This window comes from Cygnus atratus, chromosome 9, assembly GCF_013377495.2.
Source record: "Cygnus atratus isolate AKBS03 ecotype Queensland, Australia chromosome 9, CAtr_DNAZoo_HiC_assembly, whole genome shotgun sequence".
Taxonomy (NCBI): domain Eukaryota; kingdom Metazoa; phylum Chordata; class Aves; order Anseriformes; family Anatidae; genus Cygnus; species Cygnus atratus.
In genome coordinates, this window is record NC_066370.1 from 23,422,693 (window position 1) to 23,450,006 (window position 27,314).

Consider the following 27,314-nt stretch of genomic DNA (forward strand, 5'->3'; position numbering starts at 1 on the left):
AATTCATTATTTGTATATCTCCATCGTGTGCCCTCTTTATGTCCCCTCTCCACACTAAACCATCCCAGAGTTTTAATTCTTTCCTCACACAGAAGCCATTCAAGCCATTTGCCATAATTAAAACAATTAATTCCAAGAAAAATCCAGACTGTTATACAGAGAATTAGGAGAGGAATGAGGAATAAAGTTGAAAGAATGACTAAGCTTTCTCCATCTACTGGGATTTTTTGCAATCCTTATACAGCATACATTTATCATACAGAAGCCCTTTGCTCTTAGGCTATCTAACTAATAATATTTAATTGTTTTAATTTCACTACACCAGATTATTAATGTTTTTAATTCATTAGGCAGCAATGCTGGGTTTAAATTCACAATTACAAGAATTTCAATTCATGATTGAAATTCGATGAGCACTAACTTTCTTCCTAAATTTATAAGCCTGCTTTCCTTCTGAGCAGAAAGTTGAGAAGAAGAAAGTAAAGTAAAAACAACAAAAAATTCTTTCTCCCCATAAAGCTTTGGGATACATACAGCACCAAAAAAGAACAAACAAACAAACAAAAAAACATAGTTACTTATATTGATACTGAGAAACAGACTTTTTCTAATTGAATTTTAGCTTATTCATATTTTAAAAGCATCAAAATCTAATTAAGATTTCAGTAGAGGTGACCTTTCAAAGAATTAGATGTGTGTATATATATATTTGGCAGATGATAAGATGGTAGGGATGGCATAGCTCCTTCTTTCTAGAGAGGTTTAACAAGAAGGAAGATTCTTATGCCTTGTGGTTTGGTGGGATGAGTCCCTTACTAGATTGCAAATCACTGAGGTAGGAAATAAATTACATGCCAGTAAGGTCATTCTCTTCTTCTCTCAAGGAAACTTTGGGAGCAAACTGAGTTTCTGCAAACATATTTCACACCTGAATTTCCTCAATGCATTTGTTGCTATGTGTACGTTATAACTCTGGATTCATCACAGCCAGTTCAGTAAAGGCAAAGCTATCACACAATCTGCTCTAGAAGTAGATGGGTCACCATGACTGTTTATTTATCTTGTCCACTACAACAAGAAGTGGGAATTACTGCAGCATTACCCACAAACCGAGGGTGGTATCAGTCAGCAGGTCTAATAAATGCTGTTTTTAACAACACGGTACATGGTGTTTTAGGCATACTGGTATGGAAATGTATTGTATTTCAGTGGAATATAGCTTCCAGATGTATGCGCGTGTTTGGACAGTTATCACCCCGTAAGAGACTCATTATTGGTTAATATTCATTAACATTTTGCCTCCTGTCAGCAAGGTGATTCACACCCCTCCAAACACACACACACACAACCCAACACAAGCTGAACATAGACAGCCACCCGCCCTGTTGAACACATAAATGCACTCAAATCCAGACTGCATTGGTTATAAAGTACAAAGTCTTGTTTGCTGTAAGTGCTAAATGTAGATGCCTAAACTGGCATTCAGTATGTCGCAGTCAACCATAAACTGGAATGCTTGGCATACCCCTTATTTAGATCAACTATCTTTTACCATAGCCTGGAAATAAATAAAGATCTTTCATGAACACATGTTCTGTTGCACAAGGGCAACAGAACTACACACTGACCAGACAAGCATCCTTTTGAATTGTTTAACATAAAACAAAAAGTGTGGCTGCACTCCATTATTCACTTACTTTACACGCAGCTGCACTAAACCATCACTGGTGAGAACTGTCTCTTTTGGTAGGCAGCAAGCAACAGTCTTAGGGAAGGCGTTCAGAAGGTGTGAGCCAGTTGTGACTGCATCCTCTCTTCAAAGTGTTGAGTTTTATTGAATTTTCTTTAAAAGACACAATTTTGGTATAGAAAAAAAAAAGTCTCCAAAGGAAAATATGCATAATTTATGTGGTATCTAAGGTTTCTGTCACTGAAGTCAAATAAGAAATGAATAGTCTACATTTCATAAAAAGGATGTGATTTAATTGCATGCAGAAATCATGTTCCTTTCCCCTTTTACCTGGCATTTTTTGTAGAACGCAGGAAAATTGAATGAAATATTTTATGCGACAGAAGAATAATTACATACTGTGTCTGCATTTTGCCTCTTCGTTTCAGGCTCTATCCCAGTTGTGGGCATAGGTTCTTCTGCCTTCACTCAAGGTGGGACCAGGAGCACCATCTCTGACAGTAAGCCAGCCTGAAAAATCCCACTGGGATGTCAGCACTTTGGGTTGTGCTTTGCTAAACAGCAAACTTTTCTCCCCTATGTTTTGATGACAATTGTTGTTCAGTTGTCCAGCCTCTCAATTCAAGCTATAACAACCTTCTGGACAAAATGTTTAATACTGTTGCTCTTGCCAAAAATTTAATTGCATCCATTGATGCATCAGAAACAAAAGTGTTACCTAATGATTTTTTCCTTAACAGTGGCTTTATCTTTCCTTCTTCACTAGTTTCTCAAGGTTATTGGACTATAAGATCCTCCTGCCTGCTATATCAGCACCTGGCTTTCAAGTAACTAATACCTTGGCTATTCTTTTTGAGTATCAGAGCTCCTGATCTAGGCAGTAATAAGGCTCTCCCAGTTGGTTACTAATTTTTTGGATGATTACAAAATGTTTGAGATGGTTTACACAAAGATGGATACCTGCCCAAGTTTCAGACAAACTGACAAAAGGAAAGGAACCAGCCTACAGCTTCACAGCAAAGAGATCTGCAGGAAGATAGGTATATATATGCCTTCTTGGAAGAGGAAAACCTAGGAATTGTAATAACCCTGATGGCAGCTCTGGGGACTGATAAGGAAAGTGCTTGGGCATCTGCCCAAATTTAACAAAATCAGCCTGACTAAAGTTAGAATTGCACTTAGCTATCTTGTTAAATCACCTTTTTTTTTTTTTTTTTTTTTTTTTTTAACAAGTTAAGTACCAGCGTGCTGTGTTGGTCTGCTGGCTCTTGTGAACATATCTCTAAATTTTTGTTGTACCAAATGTATTCTTCCTGGTTTTCTTGCACAATTTAGGTTTAACAGTAAAATTTGGTATATGGCTTTTTGTAACCTAGCTGGCCTGGCTCTTGAGAAAGCTTCCTCAGTTTGTCATTATTGATGAAGAAGAGAAAACTGATTGAGGTACAAACCAGAGATTTCTAAGGAATATAGATGGGTTCATAAAGAAATCAAATAATTAGCAGATGATGTATTTCATGATTAAGGTTTTGAGACCACAGTTACTTGTATGTGGCTATTTGAATCATGTTGAGTATTTAAGCTGTGAGACTGACTTCAAGTTTGCACTTTGTGAGGTCATACAAGAAATAGCTGAGAACCTGACCTTCCATGAACCAGTGAAAACTAAAGACACTGCTATGACATTTAAGTAGATGAAATATGTCTCTGCTGTAAGCAAGAATTTTCCATTTATCCAGCATATGCTGTCATAATTCTGAAGTGTCAAGGTCCGATCTGGATCATTCTCTGCGTGATGACAGATGAGCAATTCCCTGAGCAGCACGCAGTACACGGGCACTCTACAGCTCATGCTTGGAACGGTCTGTTTGCCACTTACTTGAATAGGATAAAATCCAGGGAGGCCAGATATGTGTAAAACCACACAACATCTCCACAACAAACCTGAAAATAACATTGCCATTTCTACCTGCACCAAGAGTGGTGTCAGGCCATTGACCTTTTCTGAATATTACCTTGGAGCTCTCCAGTAGGAGGGAAGGACTACATTGTACAATGGCAGTTAAGAACTTTTCAGCAGCACAAGTCTACCTCTAACTCCCAATGACAACTGTTTTTGTTTTTCAGCATAATGCTTATATATATATATTTTTAATATCAGAGTAATTTCTGGGCTCAGAACAATATCATTAAGGAGAGCCTTTTCCTACTCACCTCCCTTTCTGATGAGCTCAGAGTGTGCACAGGCAAAGCGCTTGCTGTTCCTGCCCACAAATCAATATTTACTGCAACAGAGGATGGAAGGAAAGGAGAAACAGAGGATGAAATGAGGAACTGGAACACAGAAGACAAAAAAAATAATAATCTTCTAATGGCATTCCTCCTTCTTCACCCCTATTCTTTCAGGTGCTATTAAAAACAAGTGAATAACCACCAATGTCTTAGCTCTGTTGCCATAAGACCTTCAGCAAACTAAATACTGCTGTTTGCTATTCAGTTCACCTATATAATCGGTCCCTCTGCTTTTCTACAATTCATGAGCATGGACTTGCAGAGATCTCAAACAACATTTCAGCCATACAGTATAATCAGTAGAGGAAGCATATTTATCATTGCTTTTATAATTGCTTTTTTGCTCCTTCGCAGTTAGATCTCAGCTATAATTAAAATAAAAAAGTACACGGACAGGGTCACCAATGACTCCTGATTTCCAAAAAATCAAAGGTTTGAGGCAAAAGAAGAAACTCACCTCTTCTTCCTGTAAAGATATTACATGAAAGTACATTCACTGGTCTAGATTCTAAGTTAAACTGAGTTAAACACAACGCTCAGAACTACATCAGTGTACTGGAGCTGAAGCTGTAGCCCACAAAACATCCCTAAATGAAGCTGTAAGGCCTCAGGTCTGCCACCTGCTCTGTCAGTCAGGAGAGATTACCTCATTTGTAGGATCTGGTCTGCATCTGGTTAATGGAAGCACTGATACTGGTGATAATGACCTTAACTAGAATCGTTTTCCACTTTAGCAGTCTCAACAGTGGCATTTAAAATGAGGATAAAGTTTTATTTATTGTGAATGGATGTCCCACTGTTTATGAGCACTGATTATTCAATTGAATTGTCTTGGAATTGAAGTTGTGTTGTCTTTTGAACCATCTTGTTATTCCTTCCTAGCACTTTTTCCTTTGGTCCTGATAGAAATTAATGGGATTTGTCCCATAAGCGTATAACCCACAGATGATTTTCAAGCCATGAAATCTCATTGCTACTCTATAAAAATGTATCGCTGTAGTCAAGGCACTGGAACATTTGTGGACTTTGTCCATTTTATTTATTTTGCTAAACCTTTGCCATGCTGCTTAAGTTCCCATATTCTTTCAAACAATTCAGTATAGTCATCCTGAAACAGTAAACCCTATTTTCATATAAGAATCCAAAAGAAATACATATTTTTTTTTCAGTTTAATAGACCACTCAGTCTACTCACTGTTGTTTTTTAAATAATTAACCTTTTAAACCTTCCACTTTTTTTTTCTGATTCAGACTAATAGAAATGACTAGTCTCACTTTCTATAATCTGGATTTATTTAAATTGATGGTTGCTATTTTATATTTCTCAATCCAGTTATTCAAATGATTGTTTAACTCTCTTTATCTTCTACTATTGTTCTAGAATCAGCCTTGTTGTCAGCATTATCAGTGCCAGTAATAATTAAATTAGTCCTTCAGAGAGTGCACTTGAACCCAGACAAGCCACTACATGAGAAACCACAGTAAGCCAGTTCTGAGTACCCCTTTTTTTTTTCCTGTCCAGTTACTTAAGATACTGTTATCATCTCCATTTTGTGCTTTAACAAATTGCAATCTATTTACGCATTCCGTTCACATGTTAGAAAAGCTTATCAGGAAAGAGCGATAAAATTTTGCCTTATACATTCATGCCAATAACAGATACCTACTGGTTCAACTCTTGCACTACCCATTTTTTTCTCTTATCACTGTTTTTGAGTTCTTCCTCACTAAACGCCATAATCCCAAATACATGTGTGCAGGCACATGCACACAATGCAATGTGATGCAGGTAGAGAAGAATACCATTACCATATTTTTCATATTTACCTGTTTGTGGCTCCTAGGCAGAATCTTACCTTTAAGATCATAGGCCTCCACCTTCATCTTTTGCACTTTCTAGATAAAAGCATAGGCTCTATGACTCAGCAATTTATGTTCTTTCAGCACCTGCTTGTTTTATTCTGACACTGGCGAGCTTAACTTCTGAGCACTAGCCAGTGCTCAGAGGGCAAAGGACCTTCATTACAAATGAAAAAAAAATATGAAAAAGACTCCTTAAAGCAAGAAAAAAATTGTAAGGATGTCTCAAGTATTAAGTGGTAATTCATATTCTGCATGAGGTAATTAGCTTGTCTAAAATATTTCATCCCTACCCAGAGAATCTCTTTCTTGGCCTTTCTAGAGCCAACCATGGCAGTACAGCGATTTAGTGCAGCTTCAGGTCTCTTGTGACCTCCAGAACCAAGACATGTGGCTTCCTGCCCTTGCCTCCTAGCACTTGAAAGTCTTGCTAACCTCGTGGTTTCAAAATTGAGGATTTACCTTAATTACTCCTTTCTTCCTTCATTTCTATCGTTAACAAGTAAGTCTGTCAGTGCTGTACCTATAAAAGTGTACACACTTTTACAGCAGGAGAAAAACAGTTTTTGCCTGCTCCCGCTTTCATCGCACCTGTCTCAGTTACATCACTGTTCCCACCTTTGCAGATTAGCAGGGAGATCTGAAACGCTGGTGTTTGTTTTCCTTTTCTGGCAGATAAACAAACAAACCACACATTAATTTTAATGAGTACCTCTAGGTTCTTCTATAAAAGAACTCTCAAGAATATTTAATAGCTGAGATAAACACTCAATTAAAATAAGAAAGTTCTAAGTATTCAGATTTCTTGAACACTGTCCTTGTGGGTATCATACTGATTATTAAAAAACGCAACACATGGAAAAGAAAGGAAATGAGCAGAACTGACAATGGAGACACTGGGGGGAAAATGTGAGCATGTAGGGCCACTGAGGACAGGGCAGAGCTTCGTCCTGGGCACAAGAGGAAAATCCATCTTTTATTTGAGATGCTCCAGCTTACATTACTCCACATTAAAAATAAATAAATAAATAAGGGAACTGTAAGCAATTTTTTAAACTTGGTCTCTACAGGACTTAATAGAGCGGCTTCTTTGGTGTAATCAATTATTGCTGCCAAATCCATCAATGTTTCTGGCATTAATACAGTGGCTACACTAAGAAAATCTAACATTCAAGTCAATGCATTAAACCAAGTTTTAGAAATCTGAGATTTGTGCAATCTTCAAGGCAGCCGGTGATGCAGAAAAGCCCTCACTTCATGACCAGGACCTTCTTATCATACAGAATGACACCACACACGGAGACTGCCAGGACAGATAATCACCATTGCTTTCCAAATCAAGGCTCTGACTCAGCAAAACATTTAAATAGTTGCTTCACTGTAAATATATGAACAGTCCCACCTGTTTCAGTGAGACTTCCACATATTTAAACATATTGAGGGGTTGGTCCCAAAGCATGGCAGGGTTTGTTAACATGACTTACTGCACATGACACTGCCTCCAGGTACCTTGTAACACACCATCTGAGAAGCATGAAAGGAGCAAAAGATTTTTCTGAAGACACAACAAATGCAATCAAATGTTCTCTAAGTTGACACCAAGCATGAAGAGAACCTATGCTTTTTTTCCCTACCTTAAGTCTTAAGTTGGTAACGTAAGTTAACTAACTGGCATAGAAGGCAACCATGTCCACACTACATTGGATGAGATGTTTTGAAACAAAAGCATTTTTAGGCAACACATTCTTATCACAGTCCATTTAGGACAAGTGGCTTTAATGGAAGGAGAAAAAGCCGAAGCCAAAATATCAATTTCAACAGGAATTCCAGAGAGAGTCCAACACTTTTGAACCAACTCTTAACTCTGTATCTTTACCTCTTTAGGTCAACTTTCACTTTTAAGGTTGTCTGATATCTTACACAGAATAAACCATGCATCATTAAAAGGAGTTTTAAAAGTTAAGAACTTTCAGAAATGCCTCATTTTATATCATATGCAATGATGCAAAAGTGGGGCAAAATGCCAAAGCAAGAATGAAATAGAAATGGCCAACTGTTTAATCTACAGAGCCTTTTATCTCCATTACCAGCTGAACCATCTGTTCTGCAGTTGTTTGGGTCTGCAAAAATAAAAGCCTATAAACTAAAACTTGTTCTGTCTTTTAAAGCTTAGACAATCTGCTGGGCAAAGGAGTTTCCTTCTATATTTAAAAGTAATAATCAATATTTGGCGTTCAGCAATGTAGCCAAAATAACCTGCAGTACAAACTGTAGATGAAGATAAAAGATCCTGAGACTAAATACAGCTTCAAAGAAAGTCTGATCTTTCTTCAGCCCAGAACACGTTGCAGAAAGAACGTGCTATTTATCCTGGATTGTACACACAGCCATCTGCATGAGTCCCTTGCTGGGTCCTCACAGACACTGGCCCTTCCTGCACACATACCCCTTGCTGGAGAGGAAAAATAGAGCAGTGATTGCAGTGCTAATCTTGCGTTTTGAGACATTGTTTTTTTGCACCTTCGCAACAGAAACCTCCTAGGCGATCTTCAGGAAGCCATTTACTCCTTCTGTGCCTTGCTATCTACAGACAGAGCAAGATAAACGCGGTGCTGAGAGGATAAAACCACTGAAGACTGCAAGCACTCAGCCACAGTGCAGATGACAACCATAAAAGTACCTTTGATAGAGAGGCAGATGATCTCTGCTGGGACTACGCAGATGAGTAAAATGTTCACTAGGCTGGATAAAGCCACATTCACTCTCAAAATAATCCTTTTACTAGATCAATAGAACCACTTTACGGGCCTAGGTACTGTTCAGCCACGTGTCCCACCCAGCCATTAGTCGGTGCAGTGCTAGGGCAATGCGGAGACACAGCACTACGCATTCCAGGGCTAGGAATGGATTGTACCTGAACACAAAAAGCTACACATCTCAGCCTATGCTGTTGTTCATTGGACTTCGTACAGATCCACTCACATGAAGTTCTCGTGGGATTTTAAGCAGTGCACCAGGACCAGCTGCCACGGTCTCCAGTGGAAGTAAAGCAATCGTGTTTTGAAAAATTGCTTTGCATACTGCTGCCTTTAGGCTTCTGAACACCAGGCCAAATCTGGCCCTCGAGATTTCCCATTCAACATTGCTGCTGACATCACTGGGACTTATTTACAAGAACAGACTATTCAATAAAAATATTTCAGTTTTGGCATACCATGAAGACACGTTAGACTTATTCTATACAGCATATCTGATAATGTTTTAAAATAACATAAAATGGGTTAAGTGTAACAGGTTTTAAGAAATGGGCTCAGTGACCTGAAACGAAGAGATTCTGTGACATAAAATGCATCTAATTTATTTTCCTGACCTAACATTTGACGTAGATTATAGTTCCAAAAGCCTTGTTGAAGCTCTTGGGCTATGTACTCTACTGTTTCAAAGATGACGTAAATAGGACATTTGTGCATGTTTGTTTCTGCTTTACGACTAAAGCCAAAGGCACATCCCTAAGCCACAGGGAAAATGCAAAAGCTTTTTCAGAACAAAAGAACAAATTAATGAAGGATGAAGCCCAACTGGTACAACACTTTACCCTTCATTTTTTACATTAACTTCCGTAATTTCTATTTTCCTGTATCTTGTCATAAAATAAAATAAACATACTGCTGCCCACCCTTAACAGAATAAACAGTTGAGTTTTGCATCAATTTCACAAGCTAAGTGTTTGCCAATGCTCACTGTTTTTCTTCCTCTCCTTTCCTCTTTTTAGCAGTATACGTACGTCCCTGATCACATAGGAAACAGTTGGTGCAGGGACGACTGAACCCAGCATTTTCCATTTCTGACCTGTCATCACTGAGACGCAAGCAGTAACTTCCACTGAGACACAGCAGCTTTCAGACAGGACTTTGAGATTCCTGAAGCCAGGCTGGTAAGACGATAAAGCACGTTCATAATATATAATTCCATTTTGTCCACTGATTATTCAGTAAGTCTAAAAAAGACAGCCGCTCCCCAATTCCTAAAATTGATCTTTCTTGGGATTTCATTAATACAAATAATATACATTAACAATGCATATTTTGCTTTTCTAGTGGGTTGATGCTCCATAACTCATTCATTATTTATATTCTTCTAATATGCTGCAGACAGCTGCTATGCATATACTAGCTTCACCACTCTAAAATCTCTTCAAAAGAAATGCTGAAACCTTTCATTTCCCTTTAAGGGATTTGGGGTAATATTAATAATACACATTAATAATTCAATTTTTTTTTCTTTTTGCCTGTTGGTGGATGAGCAGTTTTCACAGTAGCTGAACAGTTTTCACACAGTATTAGCAATCTGCATTAATAATGCCTTTTTTTTTTTTTTTTGGTCTTTCTAGGTGGTTGATGGGCAGGTTGCTTATGAAGTAATGTGCTTTGATAATAGCAAGTTTTGCTTTGCCATGACTCAAAAATAGGAGACACTCACAGTGTGTTGTAAATATTCACTAAAGATAACATCTATCCATCAGTACGGACTTGTTACGAGGAGCACTGGAGGTATACACCTCCTCAGCACTTCTTTCATCGCTTCAGTACTGTCTGAAGAAACACTGGAAATGTTGATTCCCACTACTAGGCAGTGGTGGGAATTGCTACCTCCAACTGCTGGTAGGAATACAATTTTAAATCCTTTCACATTCATGAGGGAGAAAAGGAGAAAAGTGATTATTATCACTGATAATCACTACATCACTCTTATTTGTTAACATCTTGAGAGGATCTAAGGATATGAATAGAGCCCAACAGGTCCTGGGGACCCAGAGAGGGAATTCCCACAGAAGGAATTTACATTCAACCCAAGGACACTCCAAGCACTAAAATTCTTTCCTTGCAATTCCATGATAATCCATTTCCATCCTTCTTCTCCCTGACCCCTTTTCTGATTTATGAGAAACCTGGTTAAAAGCATTTCCTATACTTAATGGTTTCCTGGCTATTTTTTTCCAGCAGCATAGGGCAGCATATTGTTACAAAAGCATATTGTTACGTGATAGATTTAGGTATTGATTCTCGTTAAAGCTGGTTTATCAGATGGAAGACAGATTTTCATTTCCCAGTCACCTCAGGGCCAGGAGCTCTTTTAGTGCTTTAACAATTATGAGTTCAAACCTGTCCACCTAAAGAAGATATCAATATATCATCCTGTGTTTATAAAGTACAATGAGTTTAAATGCTGCTTAATTGCATAATGTTTACAGTTGCTGGAAATGTTCAAAATATTTGAATGCATAAATGTAGTCATTCCAAAAGGCCAAAACAAGAATAAGCAAGAAAGAGAGAGTAGTTGTATCTGCCTTTGCAGTTTAACTGGAATTTATTTTTAGTTAATGATAACAGACTCAAAAAATAAAAAATAAAAATAAAAAAAATCCAAGCACTGAGCAATACCAGAAGTGTCATTTGGAACAGAGTTAAACACACTTTCGCTATCATTAATCATGGCAAAAGTGACAGAAGAAAAATGAGCTGGCTTGGTATATCTAATATATTAATTCTCCCTGCAGATTGGCTCAATGCATGAGCAAATAAAAACAGGTAAACCTTTGGAAAAAGAAGGGAATGTCAGGATAAGATTTTCTGTTAATAAGAAATAGTATGATATTTTGATTTCTCCTCAAAGAAAGCTAGAAAAGTTAAAAAATCTGAAGGCTCTGTTTTTCAATATGGTTGAATAATTACAATTAAAAAAAAAAAAAGCTATGCTATAGCAGCTTAACCGCATTTTCACAGTGGCTGAGCACACATTTTCCTTTTTTTTTTTTTTTTTTTTTTTCCAAGTTCCTACATTGCCTGCAAAGAATCATTTACTTTGCCAGAGATTTGGATAACTTTCTCCCTTACAGCTATCCTGAAGATGAGAATCTTCCCCCAAATTATTTCATTTTATTTCTACTTCTTAATTACATTTATAAGAAGAAATCTCATCTGTTGTTTTGTATATTTTCCCAGTTTCAGCAAAATTATGGCCATTCAAGAGACTCCTTGTCTAATGGTGAAACACACGCAAGGTAAGAGTAGGAAAGGATGGGTAAAGGAAACTTCTTTTTTATTTCAGGCAAATTACAAAGGCTATGATTTTAGATCTGAACTTACTCTTTATTTTATTTTCTGATATGTTCTAGCAGTTATACTGCACATATGGAGCACTTCCTAAAAATACCAAATGGAGACCTACTTACAAAACTGGTGACTTTGTTGACATGATGAAGAAACACTACTGTGCCACTACAGGAATCCAAAAATAGTGAATTAAAATCTTTACCGTCAAGTTCAAAGTTGATCCAAAGGCACGGGAAGAAAACCAAAACAAAAAAATTAGTACAGTCTACAGATTACATCCTGTCTGTTGGAAACAGAGAAAGCTCTTACTCACTTCAACGAAATTTCTATATACAGTTCTTTTACTCTAACAGATCATCAAATTAGGAGCTCCTGGCAAAATGAAGAGCTAGAAAACTTCGTACAACTCACAGACTGTTCTGTCCCAAGTTATTCATGTAATCCATCTGCAGCTTGCTTTTTCCTTTCCTAGCCTGTTTTTTAGACTGGAAGTTATAGAAAGTATTTTACTGCTACATAAAGAGCTGAAAACAGGGTGACAAAAATGAGGGCAGTAATGTATTACAAATTGACAAATAATAACAACAATAAAACTACTAAAATTGGTAAAACCATAAAAAAGTTAGGGAACAGTTCTAGTGGAATCTTCAGATTTTTGTGTCCTGTGTTGTACTGGCGCTGTCATCTTTTGGCATTATGAAATATGAGGCAATTTGCTGATTTATTTGGGATATCATCTGTTTGCTACTGAGGCATGACAATGTGAACAATGCATGGTGGGCAAAAGGTAGAATCACAAGAGCTTCAGATAAAGGCAGCAGGTAACGACTGCATCCAGGCAGCACAACAGAAGCAGTGACAGGAATATACTGAGTGAAATACTTCACAAAGAACACAGGACCACATTTTCAGTTTCCAAGAAAGCAAAATTAAGTCACATTGAAATTATAAACAGTGATGTGAAAAAATAACAATGAAATGACTGTAAAAAACAAAAGATGCACCATGGACTCCCTATGATTCCAGTCGCACCTTTCATTTTACAACCTGACGTGTTAAGAGACAGCTACTTTAAGGTTGATTTACAGCAAGCCTACAGCCCATCTGCTTTTGAGAGCCAAGACACTAGAGATAATTTTAAAATTAAACAGAAAGATAAACATTGATCAGGGACACAATTTTCTCTTTTAACCTGATGAAATTTTCTTTGCATCCCATCTGCTAAATGGTAAATGAAATAGAGAAAGGAATATTAAAGTAATTGCATAATTTAGTTCAAAAAATTATGTAAGCTATCAATAGTTTTTATGAAGAAAAAATCAGTTTCACCAGAATTAACTTCATTCAACTGGGGCAAACACTACAGTGGTTCTCCAGGTGAGAGAAGAACAGGGCCCATTACATTAGCAGCTGCACCATGGTTTTATGAGAAGACCTACACCAGTGCTTAATTACCCTGTCCTCAGGGATGTCTTGAGAACCAGTGTGCCTCAAACACATCTCTCTGAGTCATAATCTTCTTCCTGTTCACCTGCAACTGGGGGAAAACATTAACAAATCTGGAGTCAGGATATTTTTGTTTCTACAAATCATTTTAGTCTGAAAATGCTGATGCTATCAAGCCAAAACTTTCTGCAAGACAGTTCTGACAAATTTCCCAGACTACTTCTGGAAAACATTTTAATTTGGGAATCACACTAATTATAGCAGTCATAAGATTGTTGAAAGTGAATGGCAATGTTCTTCATCAACTGAAGCAAGACGCTCGTATGACTTGAGAAGATTCATTTATTTTTCATTCTCCCTTTTTTTCTGAGATTTCAGACTTTCATTCTGACTTGAGGAACTGTTTGAGGTATAGGTTCACTACTGAATTCTATGTCCCAGAGGAGATAATTGCAGGAAATCCAAGGAAAGCATAACGTAAGGAATGAGCAAGGGAGGTTTACTTAAAGCATGCTCTTATTGCAAGGAGCTGGAGCATATTTTTCTTTATTCCCTGTGTAATGGGGAGGACTGTGTCAGCTGCACAGGACATACATCCAAAACTGGTTTAAAGCACGGGATTGTTCTCTGTGGTTAAACTGCAAGTAAAAATTGCCAGCAGCTTTTAAAGCCTAACCTTCAATTTAACCACAGAAACTTTTTCTTCCCTTTCTACTTCTTCTGGAATAAATAATTTACCTGAAAATGCAGACTGACCTAAAAAAAAGTAGGTAAACTTTTGTGATTTTAATCAGCAGCAGAACCCAATTTATTTTAGATGTCACCTTTCTGGATAAAATATTAGTTATGAATCCTTAGAAATAGAAAAACTGCATAATTTTAAACCATTGTTCACTTCAATATGATTTTATAGACAGATGGATCACTGTAATTTTGTTCTGGACCTGACCTTCCCTGTGTGTGAAAAGGCTGCTGTGTGGATCACGAACACTGGTTCAGGTTCATCTAGTGAAGAACTCACATATGAAAACTGGTTTGAACAAAATTACAGTTCTCTTTCCTAAATACCTGTAACATAAAACCACAACGTCTTGTGACTGTAAAATAAATATGCATATACAGTTAATTCTTTTTTTTTTCTCTCTTATTTAACATTATGTGGGTCAAAATATGGTGTGAAAGCTCATTTCATGCTTTTCAAACTGATGAGAGACCAAACTCTCAAACTATATAGCTTCTTTCCCAAATTATGAACCTTGAAGATTTGGATATCGCTGAATATGCGAACACGAAGGCAACTACTGGTGGTCTTGGAAAAGTGCCAGCTCCCAAAAGGAGCTCTGCACTGCAAAATGCTTAATAACAAGAAATGCTTATAAATCTTCATTCATAGTTATCAAACCCCTGTAAAAATGTTGGCTTAAAAAATCCCAAAGAAATATTAATCTAACCTTTTGGCACTTCACAAATATTTATCTTTGTTGGTATTCCATGTTTCCCCCCTTATTCACTAGCTATAACACAACATAGAAAAAAAGTATCTTTGCCAATTAATAATTGTATTTGAAAAACTGCTCACTGGAAAAGACTTATTCCTAAAATGAGATTAGTCATGTACTAAGTTATTTATTTCCTTACATAACCACAGAGGAACAATTATTTGATTGTCAGTCTTGTTTATATGGAAGAATAGAAGGAAAGCATTTTGTTTTAATAAGGTCATGATGCTTATTAAATAATTTGCATACTGAAGGTTAAATTCCTATCTCTATACAGCAAAAAAAAAAAAAAAAAGTATTTTTATCTATCCTTGAAAACTGGAAAAAATAAAAAGGTTTCAAGAAAACAAACATATTTATGCGTACTTTTTGACACCTATAATTGTTCCCTCATATTGCACATTCACACCCACTCAACATGAGGTAATGACTGCTGAAATTAAGCTCCATTTATCCTTTTCAATTTACTTCTAATAGACGCATCTATAGGTATAGCAATTACCTAGATAAGTAACAAAGCCACAGTTTTAAATTGTAATCATCAGCACAGGATGTTAATTAGAGAGAGGGGGGACAGAAGATGACAGTGTGTTAAGATTGTTTCTATTCAAAAATCACTTAAATAGAAAATCAAAAGGATCATTAAGCAGTCTGATGCAGATTTCAAGCCTAAATCCTGCAAGGATCTTGCATGAAAGCCATTCACCAGACACCTGAGCTAGGTTGGCAAAACCTCATCCTCAGGTTTTGAGGGACACCTCTCTGCCCTCTTCCCTAGCTAAGTGAAGATGGATCCTTTCTTCCCCTTTTTATCATTACTTCTTTCTGTATCTATTTATGCCAAAGCCTGTAATAAGGAAAATGTACAAAATAATACACTGGTGATTTCACAAGGCACGTGGTACGCAGAGTTTCACGTACAGAAAGATGGTAACGTGAGAACAGGAGCTGTCAATCTCTCTTCTATTTACAGTGCATTTATGGGCAACTTTTAAAATAAGATTTTGGAGTTTGACTTCTCAAAATATTTTCCTACTAACAATTGTTATTGACTAATATATCAAAGAATACAGTTCCCCTAATGATGCATCAATGCAATACATCATTACAAACGCACTACCATCTTGATGATATATTACTCAATAATATAGTAGCAGCTGGCAAGAACTTCCATCGAATCTGATGATGCAAGTTTTATCGTGTTTGTTTAATTTACATCGATAGAAGTAAAGAAGAAGAGATGATGACAGACAGGCCAAGAAAGCATGTTCACATAAAAAAAAAAGATATAAATTGCCTTAAAAGAATTTGACAGCTGTGATATATTTGTCTGGAAAGACAGATGCTACATTCCAACTTTCCAAGAGTTTCTAGAAAAATCCTTGTATCATAGCATGATTTACTATTTACACTTCAAGGAGTTCACAGGTATTTTAGCACCTTCAACACAGCTGCAAGGACTAAACAAGCCCGTGTGCTTCCCAGTGCCATGTGCAGCTCTCAGTCCAGACATGGCCAGTTTGCCCAGTAACTGATGACTGGGAACTCGTGGGTTTACCCATCCTAAACCTAATCTAGTCCCTTGGCTGCAGCTCCTTAACTCAGCGCCACCGACTGCAACAGCCCTGCGGCACCCTCCTCTCCTGCCAGACCACGGTGCTTACCACACGAAAGAAAGCGTAAAGCACACAAAAATGTTGTCCTTGTTTTTTTGCTTTTTTTTGTTTGTTTGTCTGTTTGTTTTTTACATAAGAGTAATTTCTCCTGGCATGAGAGACTTGATTAGTTTTGTTCAAAGACTTTGCACCACCACTGTGCTGGGAGAAGCAGTGTGTCCTTTAAGTAGCTCCTACCACTCCACCAGCCTGCTGCTGGCTCTTCATTCATCTCTATTTCCTTTGCCAGGCCTAAGGTCTTTTAACGGTTTCTTTACTCTTTTGATGCTCATCTCAGACCAGCAAAGATTAAACCACCAACTTTACCCAGAGAGAGCCCAGCAAATTCTTTCTGTTCAACAGCTTTTCCCGTCCTGCCCTCATCTCTGCCACTGTGCCAGGGCTTTATGCTCTCCTGTTCCTCAGCTACATTTACCGTAGACACACTATTTGATTTCACTTCATGAAGTCAGCAAATGTAACATAAACTGAAAAATAAATCTTATTTTCACATAATGATTACTCTTCCTGTTAGTTTCAAGGAAAGTTTAGATAACTGGAATTAGTGTTTAATCTCAAGGCAAAGCAGCTCTGTCTGGATGCTGTGCCACATTTTACAATTGGAAAAAAGGCATTTGCACAGCCACACGGTGTTAGATTGGATCACAATGTATTTCTACCACTTGAATTATACTCAATTTCTGAAACGAGAAATTGGTTACATCAGTTACAAAAAAAAAAAAAAAGAGAGACTGAGAAAGGAGAAGCAAAGGAATAAAAGGCTGACAAATCAAAAGAGGTTTGTGGTTCAGGCAGAAGAGGAATTGTGAAAGGCTACTGAAATTTTCCAAGGAGGAATATTGCATGTTCATGGAGAAAGCCGAAATTTAAACAACCATCAAAAGAGAATGGAGAGGACGGATAATTTGGAGAGACCATGGATGTTACTGTGAAACACCTTTAGCAGTGATCAGCTATATAAAAACAGACATCAGAGGCAGCTGAAATTTCAAAATAAGAGCAGTGAAAAAATGATACAAAGATACATAAGATTTGAAGATTTTGAAAGACTTCTTATTGAGGCACTTAACAGGTAAAAGAGCTTCTGATAGCAAAGGAGAAACAAAAGGTTAGGCACCATTACAATGGCTCTTTTCAAAGAGATTGTTTTGAAGTGATCCAGACCTGACTACACAGGATGATGTTTATAGAAAAAATCCATTTGTAACAGCAATAGCTTCATGGTTGAATGAATGAAAAGGTATTTTCTGTACTAAATGAAACCGGGATGTAGTACAATGTAACAGGGAAACTGAGTTCTGCAAATGCCTTTACAATAGAAAAAGAGAAGAAATAAAAGCAGCACAAGGGGTAACAACCTTTACCTGTAAGAGTCTTTTTGATTTCTGGATTTTCATTTTGTTTACTGCTATGGAAAATCATTCTGTGCCAAATTTTATAGCTGTGGTATCCATGAACCACAAATGTAGGCTTATTGGAAACTGTCAAATGCAGCACAGAAGACTTGGAGTTCATTCAAAAAGCAATCTAATCACAGTGCTCAGATAAAAAGCCAAAAACGTGAGATCAAAAAACAGGCACGTCCAATGATGAACACAAGCTATCTGGATGTTTCGAATGAGCATAATGACCTGTGACTATATTCTGGAGTTAGAAATGGAGCAGGCCAGAAATACTTTACAAACTATCCACTCCACTCAGGGAAAATAAATAAATAAATAAATAATCAACAACAAACAATAACAACAAAACAAACTGAACTCAGTTAAGATGTACCTCAAACTGCACCATGAGGACATCAACTTCAATTGGTGTGAAGTCCCACATCTCTGTATTCTGCTGAATACACACTTGTTCAGAAGCCCATGCCACAGCCTAAGATTGGAGACAGCATGACTACAGACTGCGAGCATATCACAGAGAGGAAAAAAGCTAAAACACAGATGCCTGGTGTCATCACACAACACACTTCGTATTTCTGCTTGCATGTTCCACCACTCTATGCTAATGAATCGCACCAAGCATGGTCAGAGCGGGACAGAAATGCCAGCATCACAGTCCTGAAGCAAGAGCCAAGTATCAGTGCTTTATTTCTGATGCTGAAAAAAGTTTGGTCTGCAAGCGTCTTACATCACAGGACCCCAAGAGGCAACTGAAGCCTAGGAGTTTGCATTGCTCTTCCCTTACCCAATCCCTACATTGATTTTTAGTCTTCCCTTCCCACTTTCCTGTATGAATTAGAGTTCTTTCAAGTTTTTAAGATATATTGGGGTACTAATTGAAACAGTATATCTATGAAATAAATCTCAGAATTCAATCTCAGATCGAGAAACAAGTATTGGCCTTTAGTGAGGCTAAATCTATCTGTTGATGAAGGACAGTAATTCTGGGGGAATACTTTGAGCAGTGATTTATTCAAGTCATTGCAAATGCTCATGAAATAAAGACTTTGCAGTGTGACAGAATAAGACTGGAGGCCCTTAGCACAAAACTAAGCATATAAAGTAAAGAAACAAACAGAAGATCTATTTCATTTCTTTATTTTCAGTGATAGGGAGCTTAGATGGCAAATCTACATCTTTCTCAATTACTAGTCATTTCTAGATTATATTTAGAACAACTTCTGGACTTTCTATTATTGAAAGAGTTTGATTTACAGAGGCTTCTTGTAGAAGACAAGGTGAGTGGTGGTTAACTGCTCTTCAAGCATAAGTCACTTCCACTCCATGTAGAAGACAACAGTACGTGGAATGAGGTGACAGTGTTCATCAGATCTAGATAATCTTTATTTGTGAGTATATGAGGACTCATAAATACTGCTGGTAGATAATTTTCAGAGGACTTAGAGGACCAAGCAGTTTATAGATATATTTATCTGATAAATCACAGAGACTGCAGGGGAGCTACTATCCTACTCTTGGTATGTGGGTCAGCATCGCTGCAAAAATACTCTACCTGGGTACCAGGAAGAGCACGGTTACAATTTGCCCTGGCTAAAAATGTTTTGCAACTGAGGTATAACTAAATCACATTTAAACCATGTTACCTAATCATTCCTATTTTTATGTCTAAAATGTAACTTGACTTAGGGGCAGAGTTATAACACGGTACCCATCGACGCTAATAGACCAAATCGCATTATCCGTTTCAAGGGATGATAATGCTCTAACTGGATTTTGTACTACAGAAGAACCCCTAATATTAGGAGAGAGACTGGTATTAAAAGACAAATATGAACACAAATATAGAACCATATCACCTGATGAACAGTGCAGATTTACCAATGGAAAAAAAAAATCTCTAGTTCATTTGAACAGTATATTATTCTGATGGAAACTAGGGTGGTGGGTCAGATGAGTGCTATCTGTACCGTAAAAAAAGCTGTATGTGCTTTGATAGCATGAAGCAGAAAAATACGAATTTCCATGGATAAATTAAAATATTCTTCCATTTAGGCAAGGCCAGAGGTGCTGGCAAACAGTAAAATGTTAGAGAGAAAATAAGCATTGAAAGGAAAGCTGCTGGGTCAGCATGTTGGAATTAACTAGTATACAAATGAGGCAGAGAAGTGTTCAATTTCCAGAATGACTATGTTTAACGATAGCACAAAAATAGTAAAAACCAGCAGAACAGCCAGATACACAGTGATTGAGTAGATTTGGTTTATGGGTGGATACAGACAGCCCAGTGCTGGCAAAAGCAAGGCAATAACCTGGGTACCAAAAATAAACATGGAAATCATTGCTGAATACAGAAATCATAAGGAAGATCCTGTGGTGATTGCAAATAATAAAACCATCTGTCCAGCAGCAAGAAGCACTACAGTGGGCAAACAAGAGAATGAAACATAAATGATGGAAAGGCACCCTGGCAATGGGAAAGATGCTCCTGAAGGCTCATCTGGAAAATCATGTGCAATTCTGATTACCACATAAAGACATTGCAGAAATCAAGCAGGTGCAGGTCAGAGCTATCAATTCCCACAGAACTTGGGGCAGTTTTAGCTAGGAGAACAGATTCACCAGACTTGGCCTCTCGGTCTTAGAATCTAAGAGGAGTTTTTGGCTAACATTTATGAAACCTTGATGCCAACATGAATTTTAAAAGCAACAAATTAAACCTATGCATCCCAGGACAAGAGCAGAAGAGAATAGCATTCACAGAAATTAATAGGTGTCCTTAGACAAAGGTTGATCTTACCCAGTATAGAGAGAGCTTTCTCTCCTTTTATTTAAGCTCCTATTATGTTTTTAGCAGTATTCTCATACCACAAATGTACAGGTCTATACGTAGAGCGTAGAGATTGGCAATACCCCTCTGTACATGCCTGAGACAAACAGCTTTCCAGGGACCAAACCTCCTTTGATGTTTCTGTTTTGTGTTTTCTTTTCTAAACACAGTTTACACAGATCAGAAGTCACACACTCCTCCTGGTCCGGGTAACCTCTGAGCTCTGTGGCAGGGCCCATGTCCCCCAAACCCACCTGCTGACTGGTCAGTGGCAAGTAAAGTTGGAAGCACAGCAACCAAGGCTATTGTGCTTTCTGCTTTATTGAGCGGGCTAACGGATGATAGGAGCGAGCTGAGTTTTGACAGAGATAAGGTTTACAGCATCTGCATCCTGAACAGGATGTATGTTATACAAGATCTGCTCCAAATCTTCTTAAGCTTAAAAAAAAAAAAAAAAAAAAAAAAGGAACTAACATGAACATATTCCTGCTGGAAGAGTATTCTCAGGGTTTCTGCAAGTTTACGGTTTAATCACTTGTTTCCTTCAATTTATTGCTGCATTCTATTTCCAGCAAGGGTTGTGGTCTTGAAAGGGTTGGAGACCTTGGAGCCCATTATCTCTGTAAGAACACAATCAATTTTACCCATCACATTTGAAATTTGGTTTCAGCTGCATGTTTAGTGATGGCTTCACAGTTTCAATAATACATACAAAATAAGAAGTAGGATGCACAACTCTATAAAGGAACCACAAAATAAATTAGGTGAAAAAGATAAGTAAATGCTGCCTATTCTTTCTTTTGTATTTATGTTTGACTTAGATGATGGCAGTGACTACTGTGAATATGGAATGGCTGAAAGTATTTTACAGGAGCTAGCTGATAACAGAAAGAACGATCCACCTTTTCTTCTTTATTTCTGCTAGTCTTTTTTCTATTAACAATACTATCTTCGTAAAAGCACACAGATGATACCAATAGCACTAAAAAAAATCTAATCATTGTGCTATGACAAATATTTTTTTTAAACCTGCGTGGTTAAATAGAATATGAAATAATAATATATAATCTTCTTATTATACCTAGCTAAATTGCAATGTTTTGACAAAGAATAAATCTGTTGTCTTAGAAGTCAGTAACAGCTTCTCTAATGACTTTAAATGGAGCATGAGTAGGCCAACATGTGGTTTTGGAAAACTAGTTTTTCTACTGTAAACTGAGATTATTAGGAGCTCAAAGGAACTTAAAAATATCCATCTTTCCATCTGTAAATTTTCATCTTTGAAAGACGAATGTATTAGTAGCCCTATCAGAGTGTATTAAGTTAAACATACAGTTTTGTTACACAAACCCCTAATAGCCGTCTTTTCTCCTCTTGCAGTACATCTTATAAGAAGATACATTATCATCTTTAATATTGCTAAACTCTATCCAGCACTTAAATTTTGTACCTTTCTTTTTAAAAATAGGTTGAATGCTTGAAAACTAATTCAGTATGTAAGTACAAATGCAACAAATTTGCATTATACAGAACAAAAATCAAGAACTCAATTCCATAAGTCTTGAACAACAGGAGGTACCACACTAGCCGCTATTGCTAGTAGATGTCATTTCTTATATTCTCTCCTAAAATGCTGCACGTACACATATACCAATGTTTTTTGTTTTCTTTTATCAAACTTTTTTAACACAGTAAACGTCAGTTTGCATAGGTTAATACAAAATAACAGTATTGCAAGATATGTTTCTAACTCAGGTCATGTCTTCTTGATTTTGAAAATTTTAGCGCTAATATAGTTTTTGTTTATGATTCTGGATAATTCATACATTATTTAGGAAGTGAAATCACTTTTAAACTTCATTTAATCTGCAAACAGCTTCACTGTGCCTATTCATTTCACAGTGAAGTATGAAGCTTTGAAAGTTTCCATCTCGCCTGCTTTTTGACTTTGTGTGTGAACAATTCTGGGTAAGATTTACAAGTCTGTCAACTATCACAAAGAGCAACCTGGAAATTGGATCTTTCAGAGAAGTTCACAAGATTTATGCTCTGCAGAAAAGAAAAAAAAATAAAAATGTGGGAGTCAGCTTGCCTCACAGGCACAGCTTCAAACTACAAAAGTTAACATCAGAGTTTAGAGAAAAGCTCATAACATAATCATGTTACTTTTAAGAAAAACAGTTCTTAGTATTTCTTTCTTGATTATGAAGTACTGGAATCTCATGACAGTCCCTCTCAGAATGACACACAAGAGTGAGTGAGTATTCTCACAGTAGAGGGCATCAAGTAAATTCACTGCTTTGGAGTGCATGAGAAGTGGGTAAACTCTGTATTGTCTGAGTTAGAAGAGGGTGTCTGTTCTCCAGAGACAGATTTGAACTCCATGGGACACATCTGTAGTCTAGCTGGTAGAAAGAGATGCATATTGTTGATTATAGTGTAGTTTAGAAAGAAAAAAAAAGGTGAACAAAGTAAGTAACCTACCTACTATTTTTCAACAGTAGGAAATACAGAACAACTACACCTCTTCTCTTTAGGAGAGTCATTTTCAATTTCAAAAGGGTACAGAATTCCTTCACTCTTATTCTGCAGCACTCTTCAAAACAGTTTAACTAAAGAAAATGTACATATTTCAGGGGAGTAAACACGTAGACTTCAACAGTTTGCCAAAGTAAGCAAAAATCGAGTGAGAACACACTCTAAGCTACAAACTACAATCTGTAAAGTAACAGGAACTTGTAAAGACGAAACCCCTTAAATGATGCACAGAGCCAAATTCAGAGTTCAAGCTGCATCTGCAGCCTTATGATTTTTCAAAAATTATGAACTTCCATTCTCTGCACAAGTTCAGCATGCAGTGACTTTCTTATTTGTACTCACGAGGCAATGTCTTCAGAGCAGACGCCGTCTATCTGGGCAGAGTTATGTCAAAAAATCTTGGCACACCGGGATTCTCATTACAGCCGAGTCTGTGGACTTACTGCAAGACAAAATAGTTGAAAATATATCAAAAACTTTAGAAATGGCTACTGACATTTCATTTTACTTTAAAAGTGGCTTTAAAGGGAATCATACTGATGGCAGGCGCAAAGTCAATGAAATAACACAACCGTGCCATAACAAGCATGAGAATTTTACTCCACAGTTAGGTAACCTCAAACAGCAAATTATCAGCGAGACATACTGACGTTTACAGTCTCTGTTAGGAAATGATGAGGGTAGATATAGAAGGGAAAAGAACAGTGTTTTAGGGAGGCAAATATGTCATAAAGAAAGTGCTAGAATGTACTTGACCCAGACAACTCAAGCATCCTGAAGATGTTAAATCAGAGCTGCTAAAGAAAAGCTTGCAAATTTAGTATCAATACACTAAATTTTCTAACACACTACAGCATGAACGTTGCAAGTGTAGTGTCAGCATTTATTTTTCATCTGCTTATTCTCCTCTTTCTTTGTGACGGCAGGAATGTTTCTAGGGATGGTCTTTCTGAGGGCACACTCCCCAAGCTCTCCTAAATTCAGAATCTGCTTAGTACCTCTCCAATCCTCCATTTCTCTCCGAAGAACAAGGTGGACTTAACTGAGACAGCAAGATTGAAGAGAATGAAGATCTAAATCCGGTTCCTCATCAATCCTTTAAAATCATTAAAAAATAAAAACTATGAAACCAAATGCTAACTTTGTACTGTATGACCTCTTCAGCTATGCACGTTAGCTATGGCATAACCTTGCATTAATAATGAAATCAGACAGTTTCATACCTTTTTAATAATGTATGCCAAATATATTTGGGTTTAGGAAGGATAGTGTTCATTTATTGATCATGATGCATTATCTCCACCCTGGAAACTTCTAAGAAGCTTTCATCTCCTGTGTGATCCTAAATAATTCAGAATGTAATTTCAGTTGGGTTATTTTGTTTGTTTGTTTGGTTTTTTTATTAAATTTGTATTTTTTAATCAAAAGAAAAGCTGACAGACCTATAGCAAAGGGTCAAATGTGCATCTCAAATTACTCAAAAAGTCCCAGTGAAATCATCTTGAAAAGTCCCATAAGCAAGGGTATTCCAGTCTAATTTGTATCTTTTAGAACACCAACCTTTGTACCCACTGTATTTGTGTAGTGACATCTATATTTAATAATGATTATAATCACAGTAGCAAATAACATTGAGTTCTTGTTAAAAGGACACATTCACATTATAATTTCTTAAAAGTTATTTGTTCATTTTGCATTAAGATTAGTTCATCCCTGCCAATTCTCAGCATGAAAACAGAAATTTTGTTAAGGTTTCTAAGTTGAAAAGTAAATTTAAATATGCAAGAAGTGATTACTAATTTGTACTGAAGATCTGCATTCACTCAAAAGGTGAATTATTTTGTAAGGAACTGACAAACTATCCGGCTTGGAGATTTACAGGCTTATCTAGGGAATATTTTAATATTAATGAATTTCCAGCAAGGTTAGATTTCTGTTTCCCCTATCTATAATTAGCGGGGCAGGGGGGAAAGGATGAGAACAAACAGATGCCATGGTGACAATGAAAAGGAAGAAAGGAAAAGACAGATGAAATAAACAGTGTCTCAGACAAGTTAATTAAGAGCGTTCTGTAATTCCTAAGGCCTTTGAATGGTCAGTTCAAGAGATAATATTATCATAAAGGGATTACTGTAGGATTCTACAGATCAGAGGTCAAGGATTACATCAGATTTTAGGGTGACAAGTTGTGCTACATGAAACAAATTATGAAAAGTACATTTTCATCGTTACAATCGGTGAAGGCACAGGGACAAATTCCAAAGTCATACATCAGCAGATGCAAATAAATCACTTTATAATAACTACAAGAATCCTTTAGAACTTCTCAGATCATCAACTAAAGTGACATTTGGAGTGCAGTAAGAAAAAAAAAGTCATAAAAAAATAATCCAAGGAATTATCGGATTGTGACTCCTACCAGCAATCTGAAAGCCTCTACATGCTTCCATGGCTGCTGGGAGCACTTGGACGCCTTAGATCACCTTAAGAATAAGCTCTCAGGGCTCTGTGACTGGCTGCTGCATTTATATGGTGAGAAAAAAACTACAAATATTCAACTCCTTCCCCAGGCATCCAAGTGAGCTGGAAGTTCAGATGCAAATGTATGGATATTCCAAAAACAGAGCGTGACTCTCTGGAGAGGAATGATCTACGGTACAATTTAGCCTATCTGAGATAGGAGCCAAGAGACCAGCTAAAGCCAAGCTCTCTGATTTCTTTCTTAATAAAGACAAACCCCAAGTGGTCACATTTTGAATGTAATAACCTAGTTTTGTTGGGGAACTGTGTGAAGGCTCAAAATAAATGGCAAAACTGAAGACCCCTTGCTATTACCCACATTACCCCTGCACGTACAAAAACTTGCAATGCTTTACAACAGTATTTTCAGAGGAGTCAAAACTGTGCGATGGTTCAGTAGGAGTCTTGTTTGCCAGCTGTACATGTCCACACAGCCCCAGCTGCACTCGAATTTAATTGCTGTGCATTGGGTTTCACAAGGTGGTACCTTAGTCATATGCTGTAAAGAAATTAGATTAGAAACAGTTGAAAGCATGCTTGTTCTGTTCTTGATTGTGTCTGGGAGCTCCAGCATATCAGTGAAGGCATATTAACACAGTTTCTATTCTGGAAATTCAATTTTCTGCCCTGCTTCCATGTTCTACAGGCAAAGCCTGTTTACAGGACACGTCAGAGCCATGCAAATCTCTGCAGAGTCAAAACCACCCTTAACCTCCCAGCAGTGAAGCACGGTGCTGTGCTGAGGGCCCCGGTAACTCCCTGCCGGCACCAAGGATGGAAGGGGCTGCCCGTGGAGCGCTGCCTATGGCTTCGAACTGGGCCCACAGAAGACCCTGCGGGCAGAGCAGCATTTCCAGAGCAACTCTTACAGCACCATCCCCTTCCACTCCTCCTCTCTAAAACAACGCAAGTTTCTCATTATTGCATGCATGGGAGAAGCACATTGGTGGCACCGGCATCCCTCAGGACAGAGGAGCCGTGTACGATGCAAAGCCTTTCACATACACAGTGGTGCGAGGAAAACATCGGAGAAGTACCCATTTCATTTCATCATTATGGCAATGGACATCAATGTAGCCACACGCCATTCAAGTCCAGTTCCTTGGACTTACTGTCACTGGGTTTTATGCTTAGAGAATGGAAACAAGGACGATCTCTGATTTTCTACCTGCAGTCTGCTTTTCCAGCAAGTATCAGAGGAACTTTGGTCCTCCAAGACATAAATCTTGGCAGATAACATCCAGCTGTACTTTTAATGAAAACATTACTTATGGTCTTGAGTGACTCTACAAAACCATTGTTGCAATTTTTCTCGTTTCATAAGACAAGGAAGTAACTTATATTGCTTCCCCCCACTATATAATGCTTGAGTAGGGTAATGCACAAGTCTTTCCTCAATATGATGTAGCACTCACATAAATAAGGTGAAATATTAGCTCTAAACACTGCT